The sequence below is a fragment of the Etheostoma spectabile genome, unplaced genomic scaffold (genome assembly GCF_008692095.1).
Source record: "Etheostoma spectabile isolate EspeVRDwgs_2016 unplaced genomic scaffold, UIUC_Espe_1.0 scaffold00018594, whole genome shotgun sequence".
NCBI classification, from domain to species: domain Eukaryota; kingdom Metazoa; phylum Chordata; class Actinopteri; order Perciformes; family Percidae; genus Etheostoma; species Etheostoma spectabile.
The window spans coordinates 75,641-93,466 of NW_022604339.1; the positions used below are offsets into that span (position 1 = coordinate 75,641).

Below are 17,826 nucleotides of genomic sequence, written 5' to 3' on the forward strand. Positions count from 1 at the left end.
ATCTTGATGACATTTTGATTTTCTCCTCCTCTCTGTCAGAGCATGTCTCCCATGTCCAACAGGTACTGCAGCATCTGTTGGAGAACAAGCTTTATGTTGAAGCAGAGAAGTGCTCGTTCCACCAGCAATCGGTCCCATTCCTGGGATTTATCGTCGAGGGAGGACAGGTGGCGGCAGACCCGGAGAAAACCAAGGCAGTCACCAGCTGGCCTACGCCTACATCTCGTAAGCATTTACAACGGTTTCTGGGGTTTGCTAATTTTTATCGAAGGTTCATTCGGGATTTTAGTCAGGTGGTGGCTCCCCTCACTAAACTCACTTCTCCCAAAGTACCTTTCCACTGGTCTCCTGCTGCAGACCTAGCCATGTCTACATTGAAACACCTGTTCACCTCACCTCCTGTGCTTAAGCACCCAGACTCTGCCCTTCAGTTTGTGGTGGAGGTGGACGCTTCTTCCTCTGGAGTAGGGGCCGTGCTGTCCCAACGCTCCACTTCGGACAAGAAGCTTCACCCCTGCGCATTCATGTCCAAAAAACTGTCACCGGCCGAACAGAACTACGGAAACCGGGAGTTGCTAGCTGTCAAGCTAGCACTGGACGAATGGCGGCACTGGCTAGAGGGAGCTGAACAACCGTTCGTGGTCTGGACGGACCACAAAAATCTGGCCTACATTCAGTCCACTAAAAGACTTAACTCCCGTCAAGCCAGGTGGGCCCTCTTCTTTGGCAGATTTAACTTTTCCCTCACCTACCGTCCTGGCTCTAGGAATGTAAAACCTGATGCGCTGTCACGGGTGTTTGACTGCACCGAGGAGTCGTCGGCGCCTGAGTCGGTGCTCCCTTCCTCCTGTGTGGTAGCCGCAGTCAGTTGGGAGATCGAGTCACTGGTCAGGGCTGCTCTTGCCACGGATCCTGGTCCTGGTGACGGCCCTCCTGACAGACTCTTTGTTCCTCAACCTGTGCGAGCTCAGGTACTTCAGTGGGTCCACACCTCGCGCTTTGCCTGCCACCCTGGAATACGTCACACGCTAACCCTGTTGCGGCGCCACTTCTGGTGGCCGTCAGCGGAGGCTGATGTCCGTTCCTACGTTGCCGCCGTCAGCCTGCTGGACTGCTGCAGCGCCTTCTGGTCCCCAGCCGCCCGTGGTCCCACGTGGCATTGGACTTTGTCACGGGCCTGCCTCTGTCTGAAGGTAATGACACTATTCTCACTATTGTGGATAGATTCTCTAAATCTGTTCACTATGTGGCTTTACCTAAATTACCCACAGCCAGTGAAACGGCTGGCCTTTTAGTCCAGCATGTATTCCGTCCCCATGGAATACCTGTGGATATTGTTTCTGACCGAGGCCCACAGTTTATTTCACATGTGTGGAGAGAGTTCTGCTCCTCCCTAGGTGCCACCGTTAGCCTTTCCTCCGGGTTCCACCCGCAGTCCAACGGTCAGACAGAGAGGGCTAACCAGGACTTGGAAGCCTCGCTCCGCTGTGTGGCCGCTCAAGACCCGACCAGCTGGGCGTCTCACCTGCCATGGGTAGAGTACGCCCATAATTCCCTCACCACCTCGGCCACTGGTCTTTCTCCTTTTGAGGTGGCACTAGGCTATCAACCGCCCTTGTTCCCGGCCCAGGAGAAGGAATTGGTGGTGCCTTCGGTGCAGGAGCATCTACGTCGTTGCCGCCGGGTGTGGACTGAGGCGCGTGAGGCCCTTCTGCAAACTACGGAGCGGACTAAGGCTGTAGCGGACAGGCATAGGGCTCCAGCTCCCCAGTACCAACCAGGCCAGGAGGTCTGGTTGTCTTCCCAGAACATCCCTCTTCGGACTGAGTAGCGGAAACTCTCTCCTCGGTTCCTGGGTCCGTTTGTCGTCGAGTCCGTCATCAGCCCCACGGCCATTAGACTGAAGCTGCCTGCGGCTATGAGGGTTCACCCTACTTTCCATGTCTCCCAGGTGAAGCCGGTGACCCCCAGTGCCCTGTGTCCCCCGGCTGATCCTCCTCCGCCAGTCAGGTTTATTGATGACCATCCTGCTTATACTGTCCGCCGCCTGCTGGACGTCCGGTGGCGTGGACGGGGCCTTCAATACCTGGTTGACTGGGAGGGCTACGGCCCTGAGGAGAGGTCTTGGATCCCCAGGAGGTTCATTCTGGACCCTTCCTTGGTGTCGGACTTCCACCGGACCCATCCTGGGAAGCTTGGGCCGCCGGGAGGCGTCCCTTGAGGGGGGGGCTCTGTTATGGGTCCGCTGTCTTCTGTGTTTTTCCCTGTTTGTCTGTCTGTTTGTTCATCGGCCACCGGAGGGCGCTCTTACAGGATTCCATTAGAGGCGTGTCTACTCTTCCCCTCCTCCATCTGACTACACAGCTGAGCTTCATCATCAGTATCACCTCATCCATTAGAGGCGTGTCTACTCTTCCCCTCCTCCATCTGACTACACAGCTGAGCATCATCATCATTATCACCTCATCCATACTTAAACCTGGGCCGACCACCTCTTCGGCGCCAGTTCGTTACCTTCCTTCCGTGGTAACTGGTCTAGTACTAGCTTGTTGGTATTCCGTTGCCTTGCATATGTACTTAACTTGTGTTTCTGCCACAGCGTTCGTGTTCCGTCTCGTCAGATGTCTTGCATCCCCTTCATCTCCCACATCACCTCCCGTGTCTGGATTGTTTGTGTGTTTTTTTGTGTGCTGGTTGTTCTGTTCCGTCAGAATTAAACCCATTTTCTGTGTACATTACTCCCTCTTGTGGTCGTTCTGTGTCCGGGTCCTTCACCACACCTAACACTAAACACTGTCAATCTCCCTCGGACTGGGGCTCCATGCAAGATCTCACCTCGTTGGGTCTCAATGATCCTAAGAAAGGTAAGAAACCAGCCCAGAACTTGTCAATGACCTGAAGAGAGTTGGGACCACCGTTTCCAAGGTTACTGTTGGTAATACACTAAGACGTCATGGTTTGAAATCATGCATGGCCCGGAAGGTTCCCCTGCTTAAACCAGCACATGTCAAGGCCCGTCTTAAGTTTGCCAATGACCATTTGGATGATCCAGAGGAGTCATGGGAGAAATTAATGTGGATTAGATGAGACCAAAATAGAAATTTTTGGCAATAATTCCACTAACTATGTTTGGAGGAAGAAGAATGATGAGTACCATCCCAAGAACCCCATCCCTACTGTGAAGCATGGGGGGGGGGGGTAGCATCATGCTTTGGGGGTGTTTTTCTGGGACAGGGCGACTGCACTGTATTAAGGAGAGGATGACCGGGGCCATGTATTGGGAGATTTTGGGGAACAACCTCCTTCCCTCAGTTAGAGCATTGAAGATGGGTCGAGGCTGGGTCTTCCAACATGACAATGACCCGAAGCACACAGCCAGGAGAACCAAGGGGGGGCTCAGGAAGAAGCAGATCAAGGTTCTGGCGTGGCCTAGCCAGTCTCCAGACCTAAACCCAAAAGAGAATCTTTGGAGGGAGCTCAAACCGTGTTTCTCAGCGACAGCCCAGAAACCTGACTGATCTAGAGAAGATCTGTGTGGAGGAGTGGGCCAAAATCCCTTCTGCAGTGTGTGCAAACCTGGTGAAAAACTACAGGAAACGTTTGACCTCTGTAATTGCAAACAAAGGCTACTGTACCAAATATTAACATTGATTTTCTCAGGTGTTCAAATACTTATTTGCAGCTGTATCATACAAATGAAATACTTAAAAAATCATACGTTGTGATTTCTGGATTTTCTTTTTTTTTCAGATTGTCTTTCACAGTAGACATGCACCTACAATGACAATTTCAGACCCTCCCTGATTTCTAAGTGGGAGAACTTGCAAAATAGCAGGGTGTTCACTTTACATACACACATAAATACATACATACATACATACATACATACATACATTCCCCCTCTCACACATCTCTGTCTGTCTCTATCAAATAAAGGAAAAAAATAACTTAAAAAAACAAACATATATATACATACATACAAAACATAAGTTTAAAAGACGTGCAAACCATCACGGAAAAAACAAGATTGAGGTGTCCGTGCGCATAAATCAATAGATTAAATCACGTGCACATTTCATGAATGGCTTTGAGACTGGGCTGAAGATGCAGATGTGGGAGATCATGTGGTAGATCTAACTTGGTCAGTTTTACATGACTAAGTGGAAGATGCAGATGTGGTAGATCTCACTGGTTCTTGTTCCTAAAGTACCACGACCAGCATAAGTTCAGTTAAAGTTCAGCCGTACACCACATATCAAGATCATTTAGAGTGCAGCCGCGTGCACAGCGTTGCAGCAGCAGCAGATATAACGTCACATAAATTTCATCAGATTATTTTTTGTCATTACAAACAAAAAGTTTTAACTTTTGAATTATTTTAACCTCCCCACTTAGCTAATGAAGAAAAGATGACAAAGCACCTACAACATTCCAGACCATTCAAAATGGGCATTAACCCTTGTCTTCTCGTCAAAATTGAAAATATACACTCTAGTTGACACTTTTTATTGTTTTTAACTTTTTCTTATGTTTTTGTTCTTTTTTTCAACACTTCTGACGCTTTTTTCAATGTTTGTCGGAAAAGCAGAAATTAGGAATTATTTAGAATAAAATTAAAGAAATGTACAGTGCCTTGCGAAAGTATTTGGCCCCCTTGAACTTTTCAACCTTTTGACACATTTCAGGCTTCAAACATAAAGATATGAATTTTTTTATTTTTTGTGAAGAATCACCAACAAGTGGGACACAATTGTGAAGTGGAACCATGTGAAGCAACTGCATGGCTAGATAATGTCCAGTGCCAATGTCTTGTTGATACAGGGTCACAAGTAACATGTATAGCTCAGTCGTTTTACCAGCAGTATGATGCAGTCTTTCGCATCGTAAGCTGCATTTGATTAGTGAAATACTGTGAAATACTGGAAATTGAAGGTGCAGCAGGGCAGCTTGTCCCATACCTGGAATATATTACAGTGGATGTGAAGTTTCCCAAAAAAGAGTGTGGCACAAATGCAACCATCACAACGTTAGCCTTGGTCTGTCCTGATCAGACATGGTTATGTCCCGTCAAGAAGTATTATGCTTTTGGGTCGTCTGTCCTTCTCTACATCAGAATCAGAAATTCTTTATTGATCTCCAAAAGGAAACTGTGAAAAAAGCATGCCAGCGACCTAAGGATTTCCGCTTTATTGCTCTACAGTCCTCCACTCTACCAACTGAACTATCGAAGGTCAAAAACTACAGATGAACGCACTTCCCATTCTTGTGAATGTGATAACGCAGGACCCCCTGGTGGGAATTTCTTCGGATTTTGCAAAAACATTCACATTAACTTGCAGATCAATAGACTAGTATCCCAACCAGAAAAGAGATCTTTGACCTGGAATGAGCCATCTTTTATTTCCTGTAGAGGTCCAAGTGGGAACGAGTGCAAAGAAGAGTGATGAAGAAGCCAAAGGAGAAAGGAGGGAAAGGAGTGTCGGACCTGTTATTGTTTTTAGGGAGCAGATTTACAGCTATACTCATAACGGCAGCCATGGCCCCATTCAGAAATCCTAAGACTGCAGCTATTGCACGGTTCTGGATGGGATCATACCTCAGAAGATTGAAGACTTTACCCTCTGATCTTAAAGTACCTGGGTCTTTGACCTTGCCACCAACCTATGCTTTTATCCAGATGTTTTAAAACGTTTTCACCTTGAGCAAGAACAGGTGTATGTTTTAACAAATTGTCGCTCTCTCATTTCAGTTGTGCAGTAGCGGGATCCAGTGAGTCCAGTGCGTGGGCTGGCTTTTGATGAGCCCTAAACGGTTTGGTGCACCATGAAACATTTGGCTGTCCCAAACAGACTCCAGAAGTTGTCATGGATGGTGGCTCATCTGATCCTCCCGGTCAGGTCCGTTATGCACTCCCAGGGCATGTCAGCACACACATCCTCCCCCCGACCTGGATGTGGCGAGCCCGAGTCGGTGAGGCTCTGGGAGGGCAGCGCTGTCGTAGACCTGTGGGCAACAGCCCGGCTCCTTGCAATTCCCGTACTTACCAGCAAGGGAGGTCCTCACAGCACAGCTAGTGCTATATGGGGCGAGGCCAAAGAAACAGCATGTGACTTTGCAAATCAGTGTATCACCCTGGCCACTATTAAAGATGCTATTTGGACTTCTAGAAACGTGCTGGTAAGAAAGCACATGCAGATCCCCCCGTGGCTGTGATCAGGATGGCTGCAATATCTAAGTAGTATGTGTTTCATGATTGTACTTTTGGTTTTGAATGGTAAACAACTGTGGTGGAATTTATAATCAAAAACATGACCTTTTCCCATTTTGACAAACTGTTTTTCACTTTCAGTGAAGTCTTTGGTTTTGGACATTTACCTTGCAATGTAAAATTGTATATCATATTGTCTGATTTAAAGGAAATGGTACTCTTTAAAAGTGTTGGGGTTCTAGCGTTAAACTAATGAGGAAAAATCCGACAAATCTAAATCAACCAAAAACAAGTCCAGGAACTTACTAGGGATGAGCGAGTACAGCATTATCTGTATCCGTATCTGTATCTGTTTACCACATGGATTATCTGTATCCGGATCCGTACTCGGAGTGGGCCTATACCGGAAGTGGTCAGATTTAACCCGGAAGTGGTTCGGGTTGTCTTGAAATAGGAGGGGGGGGGGGGGGGGGGGGCTTTAACCGGTATGTTATTTTAAGCATGCAATTGATATGAGTTGATCAGAAATTGTTATATTTATTGCTGATTTGAAAACTATTTACATGACAGCATCGAGCTTCAGATCAATGGTGTTGTCATGGTAACAAACAAACTATATACAGAACGTTTTTCTTCTTCCTGCTTCTGGCGAGAGCAGTCGTGTTTTTCCTCCTCTCCCCTCTTATCTCAGCTTGGCTTCTTCCCAGTCTGTCTGGATTGTCTTGTGATACTTTTTATTTTCTCTTTGTCCCCTGCCTGCTGTTTTCCTGGAAATATTCAACATGGAATTGATTAACTGGTCACTCAGCGCTATTGACAAGATTTTTTCACCTAAACATGCTTCTCCGGGGGAGCCGCATTGCCCCAGCGGGACGTTCCCTGCAGGCTACACTCGCGATTCCTATTCACGGGATTGGCAGGTGGTCTGCCTGGATGTCCTGACTGTGGAGGATGTCGAAGATATTTGGATAATTGGAATTCTGTTGGTGGGGCTCCTGATCGTCGGCCTTGGGGTCTCGCTGACCTATGGGAAAATTGGTAAGACAGCCGCCAGCAAATTCACCCACAAGCTGTCTGGGGAACTTAAAGAGTGCCTACACGGAGTGATTGAGGGGATGAAGGTTTTACATCTAAGGGCTAACCAGTCCGGTGAACTGTCTCGTAACATCTCAGACCGGACCGTGGAAGCGCAGAAGGGGATTGAAACCAACAGGGCCCAGTCGGTGGAGTTGCTTCGTGTGACCACCGGACTGGCAGAGAAGGTAGATGGACTGCAAAAATCACTACGTGATATGGATGCTCGTATGACGCTGAGGTCGGTGACAACTGATTGATGGACATTGATTCGTACAAATTCCACCGAGTCACCCTAAATTTGGATTGAAATTGATCAACTGTTTCCCCCCCCCCCCCCCCCCCCCCCCCCCTCTGCCCGAAGCGGGAAAACAATTTGCAGCTGACATTCTATCCTTTCCCTTGCACTGGCTTATCTCTTCAAGGTCACGCAGATGGACTGAACTTTTACCAACACAGACAGTCTGATGCGCTACATTTACACACACAACTCATTCTCATACACACACCATACACCACCCCCCCGAACCAGCCCCCGATCCGTCTGACTGCCTCGTTTCTTTCTTTCTTGTGTTTCCACCTCACGTCCATGGTCAAGGCCGGACTGAACTGAGCTGTTTTTCAACAACCCACACAGTTTGTGTCTTCCATGCACTCACATCCACAGACACCATACACCAATTATTCCTTCATGTATGTAGTCTTGTGCATTATATTATGTCTTGTATTATCCTGCTGTCTGCATATATCCTTTTCAGAGTGCATGTGGCGGCGCTTTCACTAGCTGTGGCTCGGAGGCTCTCTAAACTCTCTAAACTGTATTTCGTTGCATTGTACCTGTACATGTGTGATGACAATAAAGTTGAATCTAATCTGAATCTAATCTAAACGTTTTGCAACAATGAATACAACACATGCGGTTGCAATTATGAAGTAAAATGTAATGAACAAGAGTTTTCATACTCAATATAACTTTCTTTTTTTAACTTTTTATTTTTTTATGATCAGTGTGATTGTTTTTTTTTTGGTTCTTTTTTATTTTTTTTATTTCCACACCAGGTATATGTGTGTGTGTGTGTGTGTGTGTGTGTGTGTGTGTGTGTGTGTGTGTGTGAGTGAGTGAGTGTGTGTGTGTGTGTGAGTAAGAGAGAGACACAGAGAGAGAGGGGGCGGGGGGCGGGGGGCAGCTGACATTTAAAAAAAAAAATCTCCGATGGCAGAGACGCAACGGGAGTTGCATTTAAACCAAGCAGCATGTCTGAAACCCACGTTCACCAGAAATCTACTGGTTACTATGTAAGGACTACAAACCCCACGTTCACCAGAAATCTACTGGTTACTATGTAAGGACTACAAACCCCACGTTCACCAGAAATCTACTGGTTACTATGTAAGGACTACAAACCCCACGTTCACCAGAAATCTAAGCTATGAAGGAAAACCCTAAACGTTACTATGAAGGACTACAAACCCCAGACCAGAAATCTACTGACTATGTAAGCGAAGGAGCGAGAGAGGAACAGAGAGAGAAAGAGAGAGCGGGAGCGAGAGAGAGAGAGAGAGAGAGAGAGAGAGAGAGAGAGAGAGCGCATTTCTCCGTGTTCTGTGTGTGTGATTGATCCGAGCTGGTTTGTAGGCGGGGGGGGGGGGGGGGGGGCGCTGTGATTATCACAGAACGCTGCGCGGCCAGTTGAGGAGTTTTATTCAATCCGAGCACGGATATTAACTCATATTACTCGGATAATACTTGTACTCGGCAAAAGTGCTTTATCCGTACCGGATACTCGTTTCAGATACTCGGATCACCCCTAAAAATCAGTCTCAATGTCCAGATGTATTGCAAGATTGGCAGTCAACATTGCATGGCCCAGTGATGGTGGTATAGTGGTGAGCATAGCCACCTTCCAAGCAGTTGACCTGTGTTGGCTTCTCAGCCATCGCAGTTCTTTGAGTGATGTTACAGTGCAAGCAGTTTGCCATGGTTTGATTTCAGGCCACTACCTGGTTTGGAAACCATATACAACATTAACATTACATATTCCACCCAGGTTTCTTCTCTTATTCAGTGATCTCACAAAAAAGTCTAAAAAATCTGAAAATCTTCAGGGGCTGTATCTCAGTGATAGAGCACATTTTGAGTCCCAATGCCCAGATGCGTTACAAGATTTCAGTGATTATCGTTCGTACTGTCCAGTGATGGTGGTATAATTCAATTCAATTTCAATTCAATTTTATTTATAGTATCGATTCATAACAAGCGTTATCTCAAGACACTTTACAGATAGAGCAGGTCTAGACCACACTCTAGAATTTACAAGGACCCAACAGTTCTAGTATTACCCTCCAGAGCAAGCAACAGTGCGACAGTGGCGAGGAAAAACTTCCTTTTAGGCAGAAACCTCGGACAGACCCAGGCTCTTGGTAGGCGGTGTCTGACGACCGGTTGGGATTACAATGAAGAGTGGTAGTAACAGTCACAAAAAATAAATAAAAATAAAATAAATAGTAGTTTGTTTGTAGTAGTTCTTTGTAGCATAGCAGGGCACTGTGCAGCGTTACAAGGCACAGCAGGACGTAGCTGGGCACCGCAGAACGTAGCAGGATGTAACATGGCATCGCAGGACGTGTAGCGGGACCATGGCGACAGCTGCTACCATGATTTTTGGCGCCTCCCTGATCCAAGGAAAATATAGTGGTGATATAGTGGTATAGTGGTATAGTTTTTTTGCCATCTCTGACGGTCATTGGTATGCAGGTCACTTGATGTATTACAAGCAAATACATAAGGCCCCACCCAACAGTTTTGTGATAAGTGGCGTGCAACTGTATGTCAAAAAGGGTTAGGGTCAGAAAAAGCCTCAAAAAGCCATAAAGCAAAAGCTTGGGGCTTAAAGATCGAGCTCCCGCTCATAAAACCTCAGACAGGCGCAGTCTCTGTGGCGCAATAGGTCAGCGCAGTCAGCTGTTAATTGAGAAGATGGTGGTTCAAGTCCACCCAGGGACGTTTGTTGGTTAAACAACCTGGAGTAAGCCAACTCTAGGGTTTATCATTCTGCAGGTGAATATAGAGCAGCCCAAAGATAACCCAAGTGGTCTTACCTTTATCTGAAGGTACAGTTCTGAAAACCATGTACTGTACATATTAATCTTTACGGTCATTGGTATGCAGGTCACTTGATGTAATCCAAGCAAATACATAAGGCCAGACAGAGACAAAAAGTGAGAGAAAAGAAAAAGAGACTAGCTGTCTAAAGGATAACCAGTTGAGATTGTGTGCGTCTTTGAGAACTGTAAGTCATATAACTGATGTTGTCAGTTCATTTAAACTAATGAGGAAGAATTTGACAAATCAAAATCAAGTCCAGGAACTTATTCTTTCAAACATCACACCTGAGTCTTTCAAGTCCTGACCATTCCCTGACCGGGAATCGAACCCAGGCCGCAGCGGTGAGAGCGCCAAATCCTAGCCACTAGACCATCAGGGAGTCACATTTTTCAAATTTATCTTTGTAGATGTGAGTATTCTTTTCACTTACTGGAATGACTCATATTGTTTTAGGCGACATTCACTTAAAGTATCCAAAGTGCACAATACTCCACTGTACTCTTGTTTAATACATATACACATCAACTTTCTTTTATATTAATGCATAAACACATCAAATTTCTTTTTCATTAATGCATATACACATCAACTTTCTTTTCATTATATCATCACTATTCATTATGTCATCGTCACTATTCATTATGACATCAACTTTTTATAGATTAATGCATATACACATCAACTTTCTTTTTATTATATTATCACCATTCATTATGTCCTCATCACTATTCATTATGTCATCGTCACAATTCATTATGACATCAACTTCGTTTTAGATTAATGCACATACACATCAACTTTCTTTTATATTAATACACATCAACTTTCTTTTTCATTAATGCATATACACATCAACTTTCTTTGTAATAAATGCATATACACATCAAAATTCTTTTTGATTAATACATATACACATCAACTTTCTTTTTGATTTATGCATATACACATCAACTTTCTTTTTGATTCATCATCACCATTCATTATGTCATCATCACCATTCATTATGTCATCATCATAATTCATTATGGCATCAACTTTCTTTTTAATAAATGCATATACACATGAACTTTCTTTTAGATTAATGCTTATATACGCATCAAGGTTTGTTATAGATTTCTTCATATACATAACAACTTTTTTATATTAATGCATATACACATCGACTTTCTTATTGATAAATGCAGTCTCTGGTTCTGGCTCGCTTTCGCAGCGTAATAACTCCTGAAAACAGCCCGATCTGGTTGGGGAGAGTTCTAGCCCGACCAGGCTCCTCTCTTTACCCTGTCTCTCTTAGTTATGCTGTAATAGTTTGAGCTCCTCTCTCCTCTATCTTTCTATCTTTTCATTTATGTGCATCCATGTCCCAGAAATGCTTGTTACTAACCTAGCTCTGGGGAGTTACTCCCCGGAGTCCTTATGTTCTTTTTTCCCCAGCATGTTCCCTCGGATCAGGGAGGCTCCAAAATCATGGTAGCAGCTGTCGCCATGGTCCCGCTCCATGTTCATCTGCTACACTCTGCGGTGCCCAGCTACGTCCCGCTGTGCCTTGTAATGCCGCACAGTGCCCTGCTATGCCATGAACTACCACAAAGAACTGCTACAAACTACTATTTTTTCTATTTTTGTTATTTCTACTCTTTACTCTAACCCTAACCCGTCAGACACCGCCTACCAAGACCCTGGGTCTGTCCGAGGTTTCTGCCTAAAAGGAAGTTTTTCCTCGCCACTGTCGCACTATTGCTTGGAAATGTGGTCTAGACCTACTCTATCTGTAAAGTGTCTTGAGATAACTCTTGTTATGTATTGATACTAAAAATAAAATTGAATTGAATTGAAAATAAAATACATCTCACAAATGAAAACCATTGATACCTATTGAAATTGATTAATTAATTAATAAGTGTGCTACTTTGGCTCCAATACAGGTCTGTGTCTGTCCATCTGCTCCATTTCACTCCCCACTGAGTCAAAATTAATGCCCCGCCCACAACACTTTGGTAAGGCTCTGCATTATTTTGGGGGACAGCGAAGGCCTCTCGCAGTTCTTTATCTCCTCCCCTGAAATTTGTACCACGATCTGAGAACAACTCAGTGGGGGCGTTTCTCAATACCAAGTAAGCAAAGAACGGACTTGTGTTCTTGGGGAGACCGTACTTGCTAGCTGTACCTGGAAGACTGAACTCGCAAGTTCAGAAGCACACAAAACGCTGTTGACAGTTTTGAGACAAAGCGTTCTTCCTGTTATTGCGCAACACCCCCAGCAAAGAGGGCGCTTGCCACTTTATAGTTAGCTTTGATGTGTGTATTCATAATAAAGCAAGGACGGTCACCCTTCACACCGCCTTGTTGTTTTGTTGTTCAGTCTTCCAGGTTTTCATTTAAAGTGCTATTAAGTATCACGGGCCAATAACTATATAAATACCGACACAACGGCGGGGAAAAAATCCTTGTAACATTTTAATTGAAAGCAGAAAAGAAACGTTAAAATAGGTATTAAAATTATAGATGGACTGGGTAAAGTTAGTCACTGCCGTCTGTTTATGTTACAGAGAAGCAGAAGAGGAGCCCGAGAGGGAGGAGAGCCAGGATGAAGAGGACAGACATATATGACAGCGGAGAAAATTGTTTAAAATATCTTACAATATCTTGGACCTGGCTTTGCTGCAGTGGTCTGTCTAAATGTGGGGCCAGAGTGGTCTGTCTAGACGTGGGGCCAGAGGGGTCTGTGAGCTGACTGACTGACCGGCTCGCGGCTGGCGTAGCAAGCTCGCCCGCCGGGGTTTGCGGAGCTTTCAAACTCCGAAGGCTTTTTTAATTCACCGTCAATTTTTGTTGAACTGCCTATATTCAAAATCTACACCGCTGATTTCTCGCCTTAAAACATCTTAAAAATGAATTTATTGATTTAATAATAGACGTAAATTGTGAAAATATGTGTACCGGAAACCATAAGCGCTTTACACCCGAATTGAATGCTGGGATACCTGCCCGGCCAAGTTCACACAAGTTACCATCCGATGTATCCTCGGTAAAATGGGCGTGTCGAGATCACATCCGGGGATTTTAACTGTTCTTGGCGAAATGCTAACTTGTGTATTGGGTCAGTACTTTGGCCACCAAACATGACGTTTCACAAGAACACAAGGACACAAGTCCATAGAAGAACACAGATTGAGAAACGCCCTATGACTTTTTATGACTTTCATGAATTTTCAACATATTATACTATGACTTTTTATGAAATTTTTCAACATATTATACTATGACTTTTATGACGTTTTATGAATTTTTGTCATACTATAATATGACTTATGAATTTTTTCAACATACTATGACTTTTTTTGAAATGGGGAATTAGCTCAAATGGTAGAGCGCTTGCTTAGCATGCGAGAGGTAGCGGGATCAATGCCCGCATTCTCCAGAGGACTTAAGCTTCTTCTTGTTTTACAACAAGAACTTTAAATCTGGACTTGTTACAACATACTACACTACGACTTTTTAGGAATATTTCAACATACTATACTATGACTTTTTATGTTTTTGTCGACATACTATCCTATGACTTTTTATGTTTTTGTCGACATACTATCCTATGACTTTTATGACTTTTTTGAGACACTATACTATGACTTTCATGATTTTTTCGTCATACTGAACTATGACTTTTTGTAAATATTTCGACATACTATACTATGACTTTTTATGACTTTTTTGTTATACTAAACTCTGACTTTTTATAACATTTTATGAATTTTTGTCATACTAAACATGACTTTTATGAATTTTTGACATGTTATACTACGACTTTTTATGAATTTTTGACATACTATACTCTGACTTTTTAAGACATTTTATGAATATTTTGTCATACTATACTAGGACTTATATGAATTTTTGACATGTTATACTAAGACTTTTTTGAATATTTGTCATATTATACTATGACTTTTTTCAAATATTTGTCATGTTACACTATGACTTTTTTGAGACACTATACTATGACTTTCATGATTTTTTCGTCATACTAAACTATGACTTTTTATAAATATTTCGACATACTATACTATGACTTTTTATGATTTTTTGTTATACTAAACTCTGACTTTTTATAACATTTTATGAATTTTTGTCATACTAAACTATGACTTTTATGAATTTTTGACATGTTATACTACAGCTTTTTATGAAATTTTATGAATATTTTGTCATACTATACTATAACTTTTATGAATTTTTTGACATACTAAACTATGACTTTTATGAATTTTCAACACGTTATACTATGACTTTTATGATTTTTTGTCATACTAAACTATGACTTTCATGATTTTTTTGTCATACTATAGACTTTTTATAAATATTTTGACATACTATAGTATGACTTTTTATGAATTTTTCAACATACTATCCTATGACTTTTTAGGAAATTTTTTGTCATACTATACTATAACTTTTTATGAATTTTTGACATACTATACTATGACTTTTCATGACTTTTTGACATACTCTACCATGAATTTTTTCAACATAATATGACTCTTTTTGAAAAGGGGGAATTAGCTCAAATGGTAGAGCGCTTGCTTAGCATGCGAGAGGTAGCGGGATCAATGCCCGTCTGTTTTATCACAACAACTATATATCTGGACTTGTTACGACATACTATACTACGACTTTTTATGAATATTTTGTCATACTATACTATGACTTTTATGAAATTTTGACACATTATACTATGACTTTTTTTTCAATTTGACATACTATACTATTACTTCTTATGACTTATGAATTTTTTGTCTTACTAAACTCTGACTTTCATGATTTTTTTGTCATACTATACTATGACTTTTTATGAATTTTTTGACATACTATTATATGTTTTTTATGACTTTCATGAATTTTCAACATATTATACTATGACTTTTTATGACATTTTTTGACATATTATACTATGACTTTTATGACGTTTTATGAATTTTTGACTTACTATACCATGACTTTTATAAATTTTTTGACATACTCTAAAATGAATTTTTATGACATTTTATGAATTTTTGTCATACTATACTATGACTTAGGATTTTTTTCAACATACTATGACTTTTTTTGAAAAGGGGGAATTAGCTCAAATGGTAGAGCGCTTGCTTAGCATGCGAGAGGTAGCGGGATCAATGCCCGCATTCTCCAGAGGACTTTAGATTCTTCTTGTTTTACAACAAGAACTATAAATCTGGACTTGTTACGACATACTACACTACAACTTTTTAGGAATATTTCGAAATACTTTTAAGCCTCGTTTAGCGTCTACGTGACTAGGATCCTGCGGACAGTATAGGAGAGGACAACTAGAAAGCGGCTAGTTTAAGGTGACCAGGGGTCCCCGTGTTTGCTGACCTGTCCCCGGCTGGATCTGTCCTGGTGTTCACTGTAACTGACAGACCCAAAATTGGAATAAAAGAAAAAAAAACACTGACCAAACGGAGCCGGTAGTCACAAAGACAGCCAGAGCCAGAAAAAAAATTACTGATTATTTACATGGAGTCTGGTGGACATATGCTGCTCTAGACACGCTATAAGTAGAGATTATTTACATGGAAGTAGAGATATATTTACATGGAGTCTGGTGGAGATATGCTGCTCTAGACCCGCTAGAGTCTGGTGGACTGCTATAAGCTATGTGATTATTTACATGAGAGTCTGAAATCCACAAACAGTGCAAAAAAACAGGAGATATCACGCTCAACGCAGACATGTGGCACAGGCAGACTGAAAATACAACAATGATCCAACAAGAAGCTAAAAGAGGTAGAGATTCAGGTGAATCACATTAGGAGGGCAATCTAAAGCTAGACTAGATAAGACAAGACAGGAAGCCGACTTCACAATAAAACAGCACACAGACGCTTATACACGCATAAAAGTAGTGGGTTATTTACATGGAGTCTGTTGGGTTTAACGAACGCAATTTCGTGGATGTTATGTTTTTTAATCTTTAACAGAAAGGTCGACCTTTCCATGATGTTGTCAGACACATTATAATTTATGATAATGTCCTCTTTGGTTTTCCTGGTGTCCTACTAAGTTGATTAACAAGTGGATGTTACTGCCTGTCTGTGTCCACCTGTAGCTTTAGTCTGGACCTGGAAGCCTTAACTTTTACCTCAGACATTGGGTTTGTTTTAGAGAATTAAATACTTTTGTTGAGAAAAATATGACTATATTGAATCTAGTAAGGTTGTAGTGGATGGGACTGCCTTTTTTCTTGTAGTTTTACATACTTTTGACCATTCTCTGACCGGTCAGTTGCAATTTAATTATTTGAATAATTCTAAAACAGCATCACAGTGATAAAATTTCATGTCATAATAATCTGTAATTCATATTGACCAAAGAAACCAAATTTAAAAAGGACTTTAAAACCCAAATACAATGTGAATCCCATTACTGTTACATGAAGAAAGAGAATATGTAGAGTATGATTATAAAGAGAAGAGATACAGACAGAATATTTATCAAGTTAAGATTTTATCCTGGAAGCTAAACACAGCTGCTGTTAGTTAAAACCTTTTTTCTTGCTACCTGTCTGTTATTTTTGGATGATAACACTAAGCAGCATGGTCTATGAAGCCTACTAGAGATTCACTCCATTTGGTTTTTGATTAGAGAAACTATCTGATGTGGTCATTGACTTTCCATCAGTTTAGTCTGAATGTGGTCCAGCACAGCTGGATATTAAAGCAACTGTCATCCTACTGTTATGTAGTTAAGACTCCCACCAGCCTGGTACTTGTTGTAGATGTTGTTACACTTTTTAAGGTATTCTTAAAAGAATCAAAATATGCATGGGGCAGTTATGAGCACATCATTTGGCTTCTATCCAGATGTGAATTGTACATTACTAATTTACCCAGACTTCTTTTTTCTGATCATGCTTGTCCCAGTGACCGTTGTAATAACGACAATCACATTTGGTAATTTAGGCTGTGACAGCGGAAAACGGTAAACATGCAGCCGCGTAGACGCATTAATCCAAAGGATGAGGCAAGATTTTATGTTGCTGCTAAAAGTGACAAAGTAGGACTTGAAATCAAGTACATCAGTGCTGTAAAAGGTATGTTAAATCTTCCGACTGTCTAATTATGATTCAACTTTAATACATATCACTTTTTGCCACTTATTTGTTGTTTTGTCTTTGATGAATTAGGTCGTGGCCTCTTCACCTCTGTTCCATTTGAAAAGGGAGATGTCTGTTGGAATACAGAGGTGAGCTGATAACTAAGCAAGAATGTGAGAGGAGACAGAGAATATACCATGACCTCCTCAAAGTGTTCATGTTCAAGTTCAGTTTTGACGGAAAACTGTGGTGGTAAGTATATGTCACTGGTTAATCTAATCAGAATTATAGGACTCTTTTTCTCCCTTCAGGTTAATTTAGTATATT

The 17,826-nt window shown here is 42.1% G+C and overlaps 2 non-coding genes across 2 annotated transcripts; both read left to right on the plus strand.

Annotated features, from left to right (window-relative positions):
* Nucleotides 1-13,736: 13,736 nt before the first annotated feature.
* On the plus strand, nt 13,737-13,809 carry trnaa-agc (transfer RNA alanine (anticodon AGC)). Its single transcript has one exon. It is a non-coding gene; the product is annotated as a tRNA-Ala (tRNA).
* A 1,690-nt stretch (nt 13,810-15,499) lies between these two features.
* On the plus strand, nt 15,500-15,572 carry trnaa-agc (transfer RNA alanine (anticodon AGC)). The gene has a single exon. It is a non-coding gene; the product is annotated as a tRNA-Ala (tRNA).
* Nucleotides 15,573-17,826: the final 2,254 nt, after the last annotated feature.